Source organism: Helianthus annuus, chromosome 11 (genome assembly GCF_002127325.2).
Source record: "Helianthus annuus cultivar XRQ/B chromosome 11, HanXRQr2.0-SUNRISE, whole genome shotgun sequence".
In the NCBI taxonomy this organism is placed as follows: domain Eukaryota; kingdom Viridiplantae; phylum Streptophyta; class Magnoliopsida; order Asterales; family Asteraceae; genus Helianthus; species Helianthus annuus.
Window position 1 is genome coordinate 110,088,230 of NC_035443.2, and position 18,094 is coordinate 110,106,323.

An 18,094-nucleotide genomic window follows, 5' to 3' on the forward strand; every position below is an offset into this window, starting at 1 on the left:
ATAAAAGAAAGTCAAACTAAACCACCCACTCTTACCCTTCCCATACGGCCAGCATAGCCATCACCATTTCTTTTGTCTGACAAAATTTGAGAAGAAAAAAAATGCTCAAAAGTATGGTGGAGCAATGACCTTGTCTTGTATATTTTGGAAATGTCAATACATAATATATGTTCATTTGAGAAAAAAAAACACCTTCCCCTGCTCCCTCTACTCTTTCTTCTTCTAGATGAAGAAAACCCTAACTTCAAAACACTAGTCACCAGCTTCATTTTCTGTTTCCCCCTCTCGTTTCCGAGCAGCGGCGACCGAGAAGCTCCGATGGACACCCACCTAAACCCACCTCCTCTCTTTCACACTCTTACACTATAACCCCTCTCCCCCCCTCGCGACAGACCGACAGCGGCGAGATCTCCGACAAACCCACACCCACTCTGTCTCGTTTTCTCCGACGCCGGCAACGACACCCCCCCACTGTCTCTTGCAACTCCGGCGACCGGAGTATACGTCGGCCATTAACCGGCGAGGTGATTATGATGATGATGATACGATCACGATGATGATGATAGGCTGATGTTGGTGATGGATTGATATGATAACAGAGATATTGGTGGCGGATCGGAGGCGCCGGCGACTGTGAGGCGCCGTTTTTCCGGTGAGTTTTTTTTTATAGTTTATTTAGTTATTTTTCCTTCACCTCCGGGTATAGCGTCTCGACTGATGTGCGTTTTGTCCGACGATGACGATGTTACGTTATTGAGGGTGTTATGGCAGAAAACGCCGCCGCCGGCGGTGGTCGAGCCGGCCAACAACAGTAGTAGAGGTGGTGGCCAAAGTCAGATTTGAGCTCAGGCTTCAGCTCACCACGGTGCAACTCGGGTCAGTTCCGAGTTTTGGTTCGGACCTCGGTCAAAACAGGCCAACTGTTAGTCAACAGGTCAATACCTGGTCAACACCAGTTAAACATCATCTCGGGTCAGTTTCAAGCATGCGGTTTAGTTTGGTTCGGGTTCAGTTCACTTCAAATTTGTTTCGGTTCAACAGATCCAGATTCTGTTCAGTCAACACGGGTCTAGGTTCGAGTCAACTCAGTCAAACGGGTTGACCCGGTCAACACTCGAACAACTCACGAGACCTGGTAACATTTAACTGGTAACATTTAATTGACGTGAAATTTCTCATTATTTAGATATAGATTTTTAGATTTATGACCCGAGCTTGAACCGATTCGTTTATAATTTAGTTACATTTTATTTGTCTTATTTCATGAAATTTTAGTATATATTGTTTGAAGTGATTGAATTATTGTTGAGCTTTGATAAATACGACAACTTTTTATTGTTGGGTTATTCCAAAATCATAGGAAATTCTGCCCGATTTTTGTTAAAAACTTGGTTTACGAAACGTATTTTATTCTAAAAACGACACTTATCAAAAATCTGAGTTTTCTTATAAGGTAAAATATAGTGTATTACTTATTTTGGCGACGCTTTACGAGTTACAAAACGAGTTTATAACATTTCGACAAAAGTGATTACGAGATAACAAACCACCGAAACTTATTTCGTATAAACATAATTTCTTATGTTTAATCCAAACATCTATTATTCGACGATTATTATTCAACGATTGCTTAAAACAAATAATATATTATTGACAATGTTTACGACTCGAATGTTTATAAAATAAATATAAGTCTTTATATTTATTTCAGACGTCGATAATTCAAATACTTTCGATTACTTTTTACTGTTTTACATTTTTATAAAATGTTTTCGGGGGTGGAAAGACATGCAAGTTTTGCAAAATCACACAAGGTTTCGATAAATGAATATCACATATTTATAAACCATTTTGCGACAGGATTTCAACGAACTCAAATGGTTTACGAAAAGATTATGTTAAACATACCGGTTTTATAAAAACATAAGTGTTTTTCGAAACATGCATGAGTTTTAATACAACGAATGACATGGGCAGAGGCCCAAGGACATGAATAACTCACACATTATACGTTAACCAGGGTATGCTTAAGCTAGGGAATGAACTGTTAGATCATGTGAGCGAATAGTAATCTCTCTTAAGTGCCATTAATCTTGTATAAGACCGAGGGCAAAAGTGGTAGATCTATCGGGTGTAGCGAGCCCCACTCTTGGGTACTTGTGTGGCCCATGTAGTGCTTTTGTAGTTCTAACCGGGTGGATCGGGGGAAATTCGCTAGGGTTGAGTGCTTCCTATGTCACCGCACATACTAATGTGCTTGCAAAACATTAATGATCTATTCATAGACGCTTACATACCAGTTTTAATACTCGGATTCTCAGATGTTTTTAAGATTCAATTGATGATAACTCACAAATACATGGAGTTACGAACTCTGGTAACGTTTTTCAAATTATACCTAAGTAAGAGGACGCGCTGATCCTGCTTACAAAGATTCTTTTGGGCTCGGCCCATTCTCTCTCGTGCAATGCACAACGACTCTCGTGGGCTAGACCCACAGTTTTCATATAACATGCCGAGAAAATGATTTTACTAAATTTTTTCCACAACTTTTAAACCGGTAAACAAAAGGATTTGTTTAAAATCTTTTTCAAAACAAACTATGAACTCGCTCAACTTTATGTTGACTTTTTCGCATGTTCTTTCTCAGGTTAAATTTTTCAAACTACGGAACGGTTGGAATAGGAGAACCCATGGGATTTCGAGCACTTAACAGGCGTTCAATTTCTAGAAGTCTTAGCATTATTAGCTTCCGCTGTGCAATGAAGATACCGGTCCAGTCACGCCAGCTCTATATTTCGGGGTGTGACACAACTGTCCGCTGGAACTAAACCAGCCACTGGTTTGCAGAGACTAGAATACACTAGATTTGTAACTCTTTTCAGGATGTGAACCGATTGAGAGCAGGATCTGGTCGGGATTTGTCAGATCTACCCAAATCCTGAAAGTGAGGCGTTGTTTGTTCCGACCAAACCACCTCCCACCACCGTCATCTGCCACCGACCACCACCTCCCCACCACCGTCTTCCCCACCAACCACCACCCCACCACGGTCTTGAACATGATTCTGTGTGTTTGAAGATGAGAGATGAGGGTTTCAGTAGAGAGAGTAGAGAGAGATGATTGAAGTTGCAGGTTTGATTTTGAATGAGGGGTTCAATGGCGATTGGCCGGAGACGATGAGGGTGGGTGACCGAGAGCTTAAAAGGAAGTTGCAAGTTTGATTTTGAATGAGGGGTTCAACCACCACCCTTTTCTCTCATGAAGATGAAGGTGGTGTTTTGAGACAAATGAAGAAGACAGAGGTTTTAAAAAGGGGGAGAGAGAGATGGTGAGCATTAAATAAAGAGAGAGAGAGGGTGTGAATTAAATGAAGAGAGAGGGTGGGATTAGACATTTGGGGTAAATGACCAAACTACCCTTTTCGTTGGCAAAATATGATTGGTGGAGAGTGGTTCTCATGGTTCTTACAACTGGAGGTGGTTTTCATTTTAGCGGCTCCCTATATATATATATATATATATAAACATTATTATAAGTTGTCTCGAGCCAATATAGGGCTAGCCCCCTTGATAGATGCATATGTTTCTTAGACTAAAAAGTGTGTAGAAGATTCATCCTTTGAGAATGACCCTCCACCCAGGCAACCACATCATCGGGATCATCCTCACATCTTAGGGATGAGGCTAGGGCAGTGGCGAAACTTGAAAAAAAAGTTCGGGGGATCGAAAACATATATACCTAAATTTTTTCATAAAACCGGGGGATCGAAAACGTACATACCTACAAAATCCTATACGAAACGTACATATATAACACTACTGGCCAAAAAGTTCGGGGGGTCAGGCGCCCCCTCCCGCCCCTTAAATGCTGCGCCCCTGGGCTAGGGGTGTGGAGGATGAGCCTCTCCTATTTTTTTGTTAAATAATATTCAAATTAATAATACTAGAAGTTAAAAAAATTAAACTTTATGAAAAAAAATAATATTATCTAGCTGTATAATTTTTATAGAGTTAATTGCCAAATTCATCCCTGACGTTTGGGCAGGTTTGCCATTTTCGTCCAAAATGGCACTTTTGTACCAAATTGCCCCTGACGTTTGTAACTTTTTATCATTTTCATCCAAACCACTAACTTAGTTTATTTTTTTCTGTTAAGTTGAGGATATTTGGATGAAACTGGCAAATATAAAACCACAGGAACGATTTTGGCAATTTACTCAAACTCTTTTAAATTTCTTTTATTTAATTAATTTTGTTACATATATAATAAAAAAGAATATACATGTAATTTTTATATAAAAAAATAATAGCTTTGTCACATAATTTTTAGAAATTTTCATCTAACCACTAACTAAGTTAATTTTTCTATTAAGGTGAAGGACGTTTATAAACTAAAATAGAAATTAATTTCTAATTTTATATATAGATCAGTTTTATAAAAATAAAATCTACTTAAACCTCTAAATTTTATAAAACTAAAATGCCGGTGACCTTATTGAAAAACGTCAAATAAAAGAAATGTTATCATATGTACCAAGTTTGTGATTCATCTTCTAGTCTTTTAAATTCGCTCCTAAGGAAAAACAGAAGGCAGTGCCCCCCCCCCCCCCCAAATCAAACAACGTATCGTTACGAAACCTTAAAATTACCCACCAATTTGTAATTATGATGCTATGAACCAAAAGTTTTTTTACTCAAGCCACTCAGAATAAGTATTAGTTAGTTACCCTCATAATCTTTATTAGATAAATATTTTATTTCTACCAACATGTTTCCTAGGTGCTCAATGTAGCGTTTTACAATTTTTTCTATCTCTACAACTGACAAATAATAAAAGTGGTAATCGATTGTTATGTGTTGCACGCCAATGACGTTTTTTCGTTATAAAACTGATTTATATAAAGAAGCTGTAAATTAATTTCTCTTAATTTAAAAAAAATTAAAACATCCTTCACGTTAACAGAAAAAATAAACTAAGTTAGTGATTTGGATAAAAATTTATAAAAAATATGTGAAAAACCAATAAATCTTTTTCTTCTAAAAACTAAATGTTATATACTTTTTATTTACAAAACTAATAAATTAATAATGAATAAAAACCATTACACAACTTCATTCAAATTTACACCAAAGTTTAACACCACCACATCCATCACCACAACTTCATTCAGGGGGATGGGGCACCATGCGAGTACCCTCCCCGGTTTCGTTATAGTGCCACAACTTGACCTTCATCAAAGCGGGTACCTTCCACCGGATTTTTAAGCGGCTTTGTCTACTAGATACGGGCAAGGGATGAGGGTCGGGTTGTTTGATGAGTTTAAGGTTAAAAGTGTGTGATATGATTGGTCGGGGCTAAAGTACTTACCTTAGAGTGTTCCTTCCCCCTTAGAAGTCACAGGCGTGTGTTCTTGAATGTGATTAAGAATACATGGTTGTTTAAGAAAAAAACCATTCGCCATCATCTCCACCTACAACCACCATTATATACTGTCATCCTCCACTACCGACGATTCACCACCACCAAAACCTGCAATCAACCACCATTGACCATCTTCACCACCGAAAACCCCATCCCTCCACTACTGATTCACCACCGCTTCAACCCTTACTTCCGAAGACCCATTTGTGTACATAATGGGTGAAGAAAAAAGCGAAAAAAAAAACAAAGAAAAAAGCAAGTGGCTCGTCGAAACCGACTTGGAGACGACGAAGACAGCACGACGACCGGGTGGGGATGGTGTGGACGGAGCTCGACAGCCCGGAGCCGTCCCCCACACTCTTTAGTCTTAGAGGGGGAGGTCTCAGATTTAAACCTGGAACAAAAAAAATAAGTTAGAATCAACAACAACAACAATGAGCTATCTCGAAATGAAATCTGTTGCAACTTAAGGGTGAGTATCAAATAGGAAGTATGGATTAGGTACGAATGGTAGGAAGTAATAATAGAGTGACAATTGGAAAAGAAGAAAAAACATAGAGAGAGACATTTTAATCAACTACAAATTAATCTTATCTGACCCTAGCTATCACCAGACCAACTATCAGGCTCTGCGGTGTGGCTTAGCGCCACCCGCCACATTGGCCGTTTATGGCGCCCTTGTCCGCCATCGATATAACAACTCTAACATAAACCGACACCCTCGTAATAATTTTCGACACTCTAATATATTTTAAAATATCCCAATATGTCCCAAAATACACCCCATACGCGAAAACGGACCCTGAATACCTTAAATATTAATAAAAATAATTAAAAACTGATTTTTGGGGTTTAGGCGAGCCGCGTAAGCCTTTGCTTACACTTACGCGGGCCGCGAGAGCTTAACAACCTGGCAAAGCCCGGTGCGGCCACGTGGCCCAACACCCGGCAGACCTATAAGCTGATCCGGACAAACTACGCGTTGACTTGAGTTTGACGCGGGCCGCGTAACCCGCTGTTATCATTTACGCGGGCCACGTAAAAGTTGAAATCAGGCCCTATATAAAGGAGGGCTCAGGTTTCAGCCAAACTCGATCAAAGTCTTTTCTGTATCTCGAATTCTCACCTAATAGGCAATATACTCAGGTACTATACCCCCTTAATAGCGAGGTTCTGCTACGATGTAAGTATCATAACCCCTGGAGACGTATTAGATACTCTGCCCGATTAATCTAGGGTTCCATAACGGCTGTCGTGGTTCTGCCCGACGTAGTCGCTGGAGTGCTGTCTCGGGGAGGGTATTACTAATGTTAAAATGGGTTATTATACTAACACACGTGCATTTGTGTAAATTATAGATTGTCATCAGGAAACCCTTACGGATAATCTAAGACAGCAATGTGAGTAATCTCCTTTTTGCAAATTGTTTTTACAAAACCTCACTTAATTAATTATACATTAAGCAGTTATTGAGTATTTGTAAGGATACAATTACAATCAGTAAATTTGGGGTTTTGTATACAAAATTTGTTACAACCTGGTAAGGAGTAACGTGACCATAAGTCGGAACGACAGTACCGTGTGGTGGTAATTGATATGACTTGGAAACAGATGTAATTGCGGATGCGCCCTCTATACTCTACTACGTTTTTTATTAAAATTTGGTTGAACTAGGATTCACTCACTAGTATTTCCCACTAACAAAATGATTTTAAAACGTGTTTCAGGTAACAAAATGTGAAAGCCAAATAGAAGCCAGCTGGACAGCACTGAAGGCTTGGAAAAGTGGCAATAGAGTTACCTAAAAGAAATAGATGTTTTTCTTAAATAAAAATAGGATTTGTTCCTATGAAAATGTGTGTACTGAAAACTTGGTTTTACCCATGTGTTTAATGTTATGGAAATGTGGTATTTTACTCTGATAAAATATTTCCTAACTATGGTCCGGATGAAAATTTCCGCTGCCAAATTAGACAATAACAGGATACCACCGAAACTGGTTCACGGCTCCCGCTCCCAGGATGGGATCAGGGATTGTGACAGAAGGTGGTATCAGAGCTATGCCACTGATTTAGCCACATAAGTGTTCTGCTGACACCAAAATTCAAAGTGTTAGGAAATAAATAACAGGAATACATGCATAATTGTATTTTCTTGTTATGTGTTATCTGACTATTTATTAGTATTACAGTATGAGCGACTAAGGACCATCTGACGCGTATCGTCAATTATCTGGTTCGCCTAGAAGCGAAGGCACCTCCTCTTCTCAGCCTGCCCTCTCAGGGTACTCTGTTGATACAGAAGAAGGAATATTCGTATTTAAGGCTCAATATGAAGAGCCATTTCCTCAGAAAAAGAGGGGATGGTTCAGTAGGGGAGCACACGAGCATAGGAAGCGTATGAAAAAGTTGCAAGAGCAGAGAGCACTAGCCGCAGCTAAAAGAGAAACTGATGCATATGCCCAGGATATGCTCAATAGGGGAATAGCTAATATCTATATTTTAGCAACCACTGCAGCTGACCCTAACCTGGAGCAAATATTAGCACCCCAACCACAACGACCAATTCCTGATCAACCGATGGAGATAGAAAACCCTGAAAACCAAGTAGAAATGCATCACTTGTAGGATCGTGTCGCGACCTAGACGAGTCGTTTGGAAGAGCTCAAAACCGTTTCAGAGGCGGAAACAAAGAAATGGTCGTGAAAACAGCTTGAATCATTCTTTAAACCTCTTGTATATTGATTTTACAGCGTTTACAGTTACAAGGAACACCGGCAATACCTCGGTATCAAATCTGGAATCGTTACAAATGAAAATGACAACTAGCCTATATATACTATTTCTGGTTCGCTTGTAATGACAACAACCATAAAAGCGGACCACATTCATTGCACTAAAAGCGAACCTCCAAGTTAGCCATAAAAGCGAACCCCACATGTTGACTTATCAGCGAACCTCCCATGCAGTCTTCATTTTAAGCGAACCTTCATGCTTTGTCTTCAAGTGAAACTATATCATTGGACCTTTAAATGAAAGCTCTTCATTTTAAGCGAACCTTCAAATTTGTATGTATAAGCGAACCCTTTCATGTTGACTTTCAAACAAATCTTTCTATTGGATCTTCAAGCCAACCTTTCTATTGGACCCTCAAATGTAGACATCTCATTGGACCTTCAAATGGTCCAATCACAACAAACGGTCACTTTAACAATATCAAATCCAATTTGTATATTGTCGTTTACTGTTTCTTTAAAGATAATCATATTATGATGATGTCACAAGTATGATGTCATCATTAAACATGATGACATTGATGTGTGTAAAATGCAACATATAAATCACATCAATTAAGGCATAAAACTAACCCTTTTTAAGTACTAATGTTGGAAAAAGAGTGTTTTTGTCTTTCTTTTGTATTTTCAGGATGAAATGAGCTCAAATTCACAAAAGAAGCAAAAAGACAACTAATTCTAGCATAAATACAAGAAAAGGAATAAAAGTAGACTGCCCGGACCCTCAACGGCACCCCCCAAGGCAAAGAAGAGAAAACAGAAGACTGAACACGCCCCGTGTCCAGCGAACACGGGGCCGTGCCCAAGAAGCAGCAGAAAAGACAAACTAGTAGAAGCTTCCATTGCCCACCACGGGGTCGTGTCCAGCGGGCACGGGGGCGTGGTGAAAGTACAGCAGGCGCATTAATTGTAATTGCGAATTACAATTAATGAAGAGAGAGAGTGTCAGACGGGCACGGGGGCGTGTCCAGCGGACACGGGGCCGTGCCCAGCCTTCTGTTCAGCCTATAAATAGGGGTGCTTGGTTTCATTCCATCTCATCCCTTGGCACACCACCTCTCTCACACTTCATCCACCACCCACCACCACCATAACACCATCATCCACCACCATCATCCATTGTCCATCGTAGAGTGTGTGAGTCGTCTCGGGATCCAAGATTGATCGTAAGAGTTCTTGACAATCAAGGCCATGTTTGCCTAAGTCTCTTACATCACTTGGTGAAGACAAGTGTTTAGTATAATACTTTTTATTTTTAATCTTTTGCACTTTTTATTTGGTTTTGTATTAATGACTTTAATAACTAGTTACTTATGTTGAAGGTGATCTTTCCTTATCGTTTGTCCGTGGTGTCTTGGCATTATTTTACTGTCTATATAAAATAAAAGATTTTCACCATTCATATCTCCACGGTCTATATGGAGGTATGTTGGCTACCTGGTCGGGGGTTAAGGGAACGGTTTGGTAAGGGTCTTGCCCTTGTTCAGCGTTTAGAGGTCCTGCTTGGGACCTGGGTCAATTTTAGTAGGATCTCCTTCAATGCCCATAGGTATTGGATGGCGGGGATCCAAACTCTTTGACCCCCTCATAAGTTAACTACTATTAATACTATAACCCGGCTATTTAGGACTGTATCCCTGCTGACTCAGACTACTTAGCCGAGGGTAACGTCACCGCCGAAAGCGGGGCCTACCACAATTTGCATTAATAACTTAATTCATTATCTTTCAATAATCCGACCCTTTAGGATTGTATCCTTGCTGACTCAAACTACTGGGTTGAGGGTAACGTCGCCTTCAAAAGAGGGGCCTACTACAATAACTAAGATAATCTCTTAAACAAGTGCAAAAGTGCAAAAATAATCAAAGGTTATACTAACACACCTGTCGGATCCAAGTGATTCATCTTGTCTATCTGTTTTTATTTTATTTTATTTTTCAGCATTTAGTTAGTTTTTATTTTTCTTAGTTTAAAACATTTTTCTCACTTTTTGATTTGATTAGACGTTGAGGATAAACCGGTATTAAAAGCTCTTGTGTCCTTGGACGACCTCGGTATCTTACCAACACTATACTACGTCCACGATGGGTGCACTTGCCCATATGTGTGTTTAGTGTTAGTAAATATCGTGTTTTATAAATTTAAAACTTGGCTAAAAGTGTAAAAAGGGCTTAAACATACATCTAAATTATATACACACCAACACACATCAAGTTTTTGGCGCCGTTGCCGGGGACACAAGGATTTTAAGAAAGCTTAAAATCGACGGCCTAATCAGTTTTTCAAAACATTTTCAAAACGCGCGCAAATTTTTCTGCATTTTAGTTTAGTTTGCATTTACAGTAGCCTGAACACGGGGCCGTGCTCGCTGAACACGCCCCCGTGCTGCATATTTTTAGTTAGATACCCAGATACAGAGTCTGAACACGGGGCCGTGCTCACTGAACACGCCCCCGTGCTCAACGTGACCAGTAACTTTAATTAAAACACCCAGATACAGACCCTGAACACGGGGCCGTGTCCACTGAACACGGGGCCGTGTCCAGCTTCTGTTTCCGTCTTTATTTTTGTTTTCTGGTCCCGAGACTCAGTTGTGGTCTGTTGAGTGATTCTTATGGATCAATACTCAAGAGGTTACAACTACACCTATGATGAGGATGATTATAGGGGTAATTATTGCACTAATTGTCGTAACACACGCTCGGTTCAATATAATAACTCATATCAACCATCCAATTCATACAACTACTATGAGGAGCCCAGGTACGAGCCATCAACTTCATACACATCCTATGAAGACCAAAGGTATGAACCTCCTCCCTCATACTCATATTTTGATGAACCAAGGTATGAGCCACCACCTTCATATTCTTATTATGAGGAACCATGGCGTGAACAACCCACCTCATATGAGTACTATGAAGAACAAAGTTTCGACCCTTATCCATCATATACTAACAATGAAGAACAATGGTGTGAGCCATCTACTTCATATGAGAATTATGAGGAGCCAAGGATCGAGCAACCGGATTCAAGCTTAGAGGATCCAAATTCTTTTTCTCTCACCGAAGTGACCAATAGGATATTAGAACACATTAAAACTATCGAACGTTACATGAGAGAATCTCGCGCAAGGGAAGAGGAATCCCGCGCAAGAGAAGAATTAAAAAATAATAACGTAGAGATAGTTGAAAATGTAAAAATGGAAGAACAAGAAAGTGAAAAACCGACACATGAGTTAAACAACGAAAAAGGTGAGTCCGATAATGTTAAAATTCATGAAGAGTCTAATTTTGAAGAAATTATTCTCTTGTCACCTACTTTCGAAAATCATTGTTTAGTAACCCCTCATGCCAAGTTTTTAAAAGAGTTAAACACTAGTGCTAAAATCAAAGACTTAGTAAGTGTTAAGTTAACTAATGATCAAACCTCGCTAATAAAAGAAGACCCTTTTGAAATTAACATTACACCGGTTCCATGTTTTTTTCAAAATTCATTTATTAGCAATATCACCATTGATAAAGATCTTTGTGTTAACATAATGCCTAACTACATTTTTGAAAAATTAAGTATTAGTGATTTTACTCCACTTCAAATTCCCATTTTTCTATCCGATCGAAAAGTGATAAAATCAATCGGTGTAGTTGAAGATGTTTTGGTTCAAACAAATCAATTGATAGTCCCAACCGACTTCGTCATCCTTGATGACGCCCCACTTGTCTTGGGAAAACCTTTTGTACAAACTCATAAAGCTTTGAAAAACCGGAAATTCAACAATCTACTTCTTCAGTTAGGGGCATTCAAAAGGAGCATAGACCTTGAGCGTTCAATGAAATATCCTTTTGGCAATAATGACCCCCTAATTGAAGATGAAGCTGAACCACCCGATACGACTAACGAAGAAGACCACTTTGTCGAAGAAGAGATAGCCATAGAACAAACCTTTAAGGTTCTTAATCTAGATGAGCCACAAAATAAGGTGTCTTCTAAAGACCCACCCATTGAGCTCAAAGAACTTCCTAAAGGTTTGGAATATGCTTTTCTAGGCAAAGATGGTAGTTTACCTGTAATTATTTCGTCTAAATTAAGTAACGTAGAAAAAGAGAAATTAATTAGCCTACTTAAAAAACACAAAAACGCGATCGCTTGGAAGCTTGTAGATATTAAAGGAATAAGCCCTTCCATGTGCACGCACAAAATTTTAATGAATGATGACTACAAAACGGTAATTCAACCACAACGAAGAGTGAACCCCAATGTTCAAGAAGTGGTTAAGAATGAAGTCATCAAACTACTTGACGTCGGACTAATCTACCCTATCTCCGATAGCCCGTGGGTAAGTCCCGTTCAAGTAGTCCCAAAGAAAGGAGGCATGACGGTAATAACTAATGAGAAAAATGAATTAATACCAACAAGAACCGTCACAGGATGGAGAGTTTGTATAGATTATAGGCGATTAAATGAAGCAACCAGGAAAGACCACTTTCCTTTACCCTTCATTGATCAAATGTTAGAAAGATTATCCGGTCATAAATTTTATTGTTTCTTAGATGGTTTTTCAGGTTACTTTCAAATACCGATAGCACCAGAAGACCAAGAGAAAACGACTTTCACATGTCCCTATGGAACTTTCGCATATCGACGCATGCCATTCGGTCTATGTAATGCGCCCACAACATTCCAACGTTGTATGGTGGCCATTTTCCATGATATGATAGAAAAGACAATGGAAGTCTTCATGGACGACTTTTCCATCTTTGGAGACTCATATGACCAATGCCTCGATAATCTTGAACGAATGCTATCCCGATGTGAGGAAACTAACCTCGCCCTTAACTGGGAAAAATGCCATTTCATGGTAACAGAGGGAATAGTACTCGGTCACAAAATCTCAAGCGAAGGAATGGAAGTTGATCGAGCAAAAATAGAAACTATTTCTCGATTACCTCCTCCATCCTCCGTACGAGCGATCATAAGTTTCCTAGGACATGCCGGATTTTATAGAAGGTTTATCAAGGACTTTTCAAAAATTTCAAGGCCTCTAACAAAATTACTTGAAAAAGATGCACCCTTCATCTTTGACAAGGAATGCAATCAAGCATTTCTAACCCTCAAGGAAATGCTAGTCAATGCACCTATCATGATAGCGCGAGATTGGAAATTTCCTTTCGAAATCATGTGTGATGCAAGTGACTTTGCTGTTGGAGCAGTCTTGGGACAAAGAAAAGAAAAGCATTTCCACCCAATTTATTATGCTAGTAAAACTCTTAATGATGCACAAGAAAATTATACAACTACAGAAAAAGAATTACTAGCAGTGGTATTTGCTTTTGATAAATTTCGTTCTTATCTTGTTCTTTCTAAAACAGTAGTCTATACAGACCATGCAGCCATCAGGTACCTCTTCAAGAAACAAGACGCAAAACCCCGTTTGATCAGATGGATTCTACTCCTCCAAGAATTCGACATCGAAATTAAGGACAAAAGAGGAGCAGAAAACACTGCTGCAGATCATCTCTCACGCTTAGAAGACCCAGCTTTGGAAACAACCAGAGACGAGCAAATCAACGAGAAATTTCCCACGGAATCCTTGGAAATGATGGAGAGTAGACAAGAGCCATGGTATCCCGACTACGCTAATTTCCTAGCTAGCGGTATAGTCACCAAAGGATGGCCACATCATCAAAGAAAGAAATTCTTTGCTGATGTAAAGCATTACTTTTGGGAAGACCCCTATCTTTTCAAAATGTGTGCCGACCAGCTCATCCGAAGGTGTGTCCATGGTAATGAAGCACGAAGAATTCTCCGTCATTGTCATGAAGGTCCATATGGAGGACATCATGGTGCCGCAAGTACCGCACGAAAGGTATTTGATTCAGGATTTTACTGGCCAACCATTTACAAGGATGCACAAAACCTTGTAAAGACATGTGATGCCTGCCAAAGATCAGGTAATATCTCTTCCAAAAACGAAATGCCTCAAAATGGCATTCTCGTCTGTGAAATCTTTGATGTGTGGGGACTCGATTTCATGGGACCTTTCCCACCTTCAAAGGGAAACAAATATATACTTGTGGCAGTCGATTACTTGTCTAAATGGGCGGAGGCCAAGGCTCTTCCAACAAATGATGGAAGAGTAGTGGTAAAATTTTTGAAAAAACTGTTTTCTCGCTTCGGGACACCAAAGGCATTAATAAGTGATAGAGGTACCCATTTTTGCAATCATCAACTCGAAAAAATATTAACAAGGTATGGGGTCTATCACCGGGTCTCAACAGCATATCACCCTCAAACAAATGGGCAAGCCGAAGTGACTAATCGAGGTTTAAAACGAATACTTGAAAAAACCGTAGGAATAAATAAAAAAGAATGGGCCGACAAATTAGACGATGCTTTATGGGCTTTTCGAACTGCTTATAAAACCACTATAGGCACAACCCCATATAAACTTGTCTATGGAAAAAGTTGTCACTTGCCAGTAGAAATAGCTCACAAAGCCTACTGGGCAATAAAAAACGTGAACTTAGATTTAGAAAATGCCGGTAAAAATCGATTTTGTCAAATAAATGAATTAGACGAGCTAAGGAATTATGCATATTCTAACTCCGAAATTTATAAAGAAAGAATGAAAAATCTACATGATAAATATATTAAATCTAATGAATTTCGGGTAGGAGATCAAGTTCTATTGTTTAATTCACGACTTCGATTATTTCCTGGTAAGCTAAAATCTAGGTGGTCAGAACCTTTTTCCGTCACCCATGTTTTTCCACACGGTGCAGTAGAAATTAAAACTCGAAATGGGATACCATTTAAAGTCAATGGCCAACGGCTAAAACTCTACCGAGGATCCATTGAGGAAGAGGAGATCTCACTTCAAACGGTTAACGAATAAACTCATACCCGACATGTTACAGGTAAGTGTACGTTTAAAAACCGGTAATTCTTCTAGCCATTTTCGGAAATAAGGGGCATGCACACGAGCAAAAAAAAAAAAAAAATTTTTAAAAACTTTGCTCGGCACGGGGCCGTGTCCGCTGGACACGGGGCCGTGTCGAGGCAACTGTCGGGATAAAACCCTCTTTTCCTATCAGTTACATCATTCCACACGCCCCGTATAGCCGAAAACGCTCTGGTTCCAGGCGATTTTCCGCAGTTTTCCGACGTCACTACCGAGTTTAACAACGTCAATGTATGATTCTATCATCTTTAGTAGTTAGATTAGTTACTTGCACGTAGTTAAAACATCAAAAATTGGGGAAAAATCTAGGGTTCTTCATGTTCATCCGGATCGAACTCAAAATTTTTGATGAAATCTGTTAGTAGTAGTTTAGGTTAGTATAGTAGGAAGTAAATAAACATGTATTGTTGATAGATTCGTTCGATTTCCAACTAAAACCCCAAACCCTTGTTCTTGAACCGAAAAACACGAAATTGAAAGGGCAAACGGTTTGTTTTGGGAAAAACGACACTTAGGGTTTCATTTTCGGGGGAAACCGCTACTATTGGGCTAAAAATTTTCAGGTTTTCGAAACCGGGACGAAAAATGAACTTTTTGGGTTACAGACGCCTGGACACGGGGCCGTGTCCGCTGAACAAGTGTCCAGCCCACTGTTTGCAGTTTCACTCCAAATATCATTGTTTTGTACTAACTTTTGATGTATTCTTTCAGATGTCAAAATTCACGAGGTTCAACGCAAGCGAACTTGACGCTAGGGCACGGTATGAGATACTACAAACAAGACCGGAGGAGTACCCTAGGCGGGCATGTACCGACTTGTTAACCATGGTGAATCAACTTGACCGATTCAACAACATCGTGAGAGGTCCACTGGCAGTTGCATTGAACACCCGGCTTCGGTCGGTGCATCAATGCACAATGGAGTTTTACAGTACCTTCATTTTCAACTCGAGGAGTGACCCGTTTGACCATGAGGGGGTCACATTCTGATGTGGAGGGACCACGTACTCAATCTCCATGGCACAGTTTGGATCTATCATAGGGCTATATGGTGAAGAGGAATCGGGGAATGAAGAGAATACTGGGGGGCTACGAGACTTGGATGAAACCGAACGCCAAGCCGCATGGGCTCAAATAGGTGAAGGAATCTACAACCCTAGCAGCACCAAAAGCACCAAACTGAGGGACCCGCTATACCGCTACATTCACAGGCTCCTCACTTACTCGCTGAACCAGCGCCACGACAGTAGTGGCGTTGTAGGGTTGAAAGATTTGGTTGTCGTTCATTGCATCCACAACCAAAAGCCTCTCGATGTTCCATACCTCCTACTGCGAAACATGCATCTCAACCGCCTTGCTAGAGCTCCAACACCTATCTTCTTTGGGGGATGGGTGTACCGTCTTTTCAAGCACTTCACGAACATCCCAAGGTCCTTTCAAAGAAGTCCATGGTCGGGACGAGTCGATTACCACATTTGCCGAGCCATGAACTTGCTTTATGAGGCGGAAGACGGGACAGTGAGCTTTCAAAGGACGCAAGGCTATGCATGGAACCCGCAGGAGGCTCTAGTTCTTCATGCACCACCTCCCCATTATCAGTACCAACCCCATGGCGATCCGGGTCAATCCTCCTCTCAAGGAGGCGGTTTTCCTAACTTTCAAAGTTTACATGATCTTTTGCAGGAAAACCTCATGTGCACCAGGAACACCTACAATCTCGCCAACAACACATACCACCGGGTTGGAGCTATCGAGCGCAACATTAACGATATACAAGATGATATCGGTAGCATCCGGGAGTACATGGCGGGGCATGGGGGTGGAGGTGATGGTAGCGATGAAGACATGGAGTAGGAGGCTTGAAGGAAAAAGGGGCAGGTTGGTGATAAGCCCACAGGTTTAAGTACCCTTCTCTATCGAACAATTTACGGCCTGCGTGCCGCTTGTTGAACAATTTACTTTCTTTAACTGTTTTTTATCTTTGTTTTATTTTTACTTTATGCTTGGAGACAATTAACGTTGGTAATTTAGGATGGTTTATGTTTGTTTGGTGTGGTATTGAGTGATTAAACAGGTACAATGCAAGGGTTAGAGTGCTAAACATTAGCACTTGCAGCCCCAAAATGGAGAAACCGGGAGACAAAACCTGTTTTTCAGGCTCACAGACTGTCCACACGGGGACGTGTCCAGCCGACACGCCCCCGTGTTCATCTCCCAGACCTGCTGTTTGGTTACTGACCTGCAATTATTTGCCAGACACGAGGTCGTGTCCACCCAACACGCCCCCGTGTTCATCTTCTGTAAGTTTTCATTACTGGCAGTTCGCCACGGGGCCGTGTCCAATGGACACGGGGCTGTGTCCAGACTGCCAGTAACATAAATCTTTGCTTTTTAACCTACTTTTACACATTCTAATCAACCAAAAACCTTATTTTTGGACACATTGAGGACAATGTGTAATTTAAGTGTGGGGGGGGGGATGCTAAAACCTTGAATTTTGCAAATCCTAAATACAAGCCTTACACAAAACTCTATTGGAACCGCTAAACACCCCAAATTTTTTTCAAAAACTTTTTCATTTTTTATCATTTACTTGTCTTAGTTTAATTTGGGAATAACAAGTTCTAAAAAGGTTATATTTTTACAAATTTACAACCGATAGCGTCGTGATAACAAAGAACCAACATAAGAAAATTACGAAACGGCATAACAAGTCTAGTTAAAAATTCGATTATATATACTTGATCACATTAAAAACCTATTCCCACAAAAGTGAGTTTTGAGCCTTTATTGAGCATAAAAATATACATATTTAGACTAAATGCTCATTTTTCGTTTCTTGTGTGAATAGCCGCTTGGTTCTTACAACTCTAGAACTTGCCACGACGATACATTCCCGGTCCTTACCAACTTAA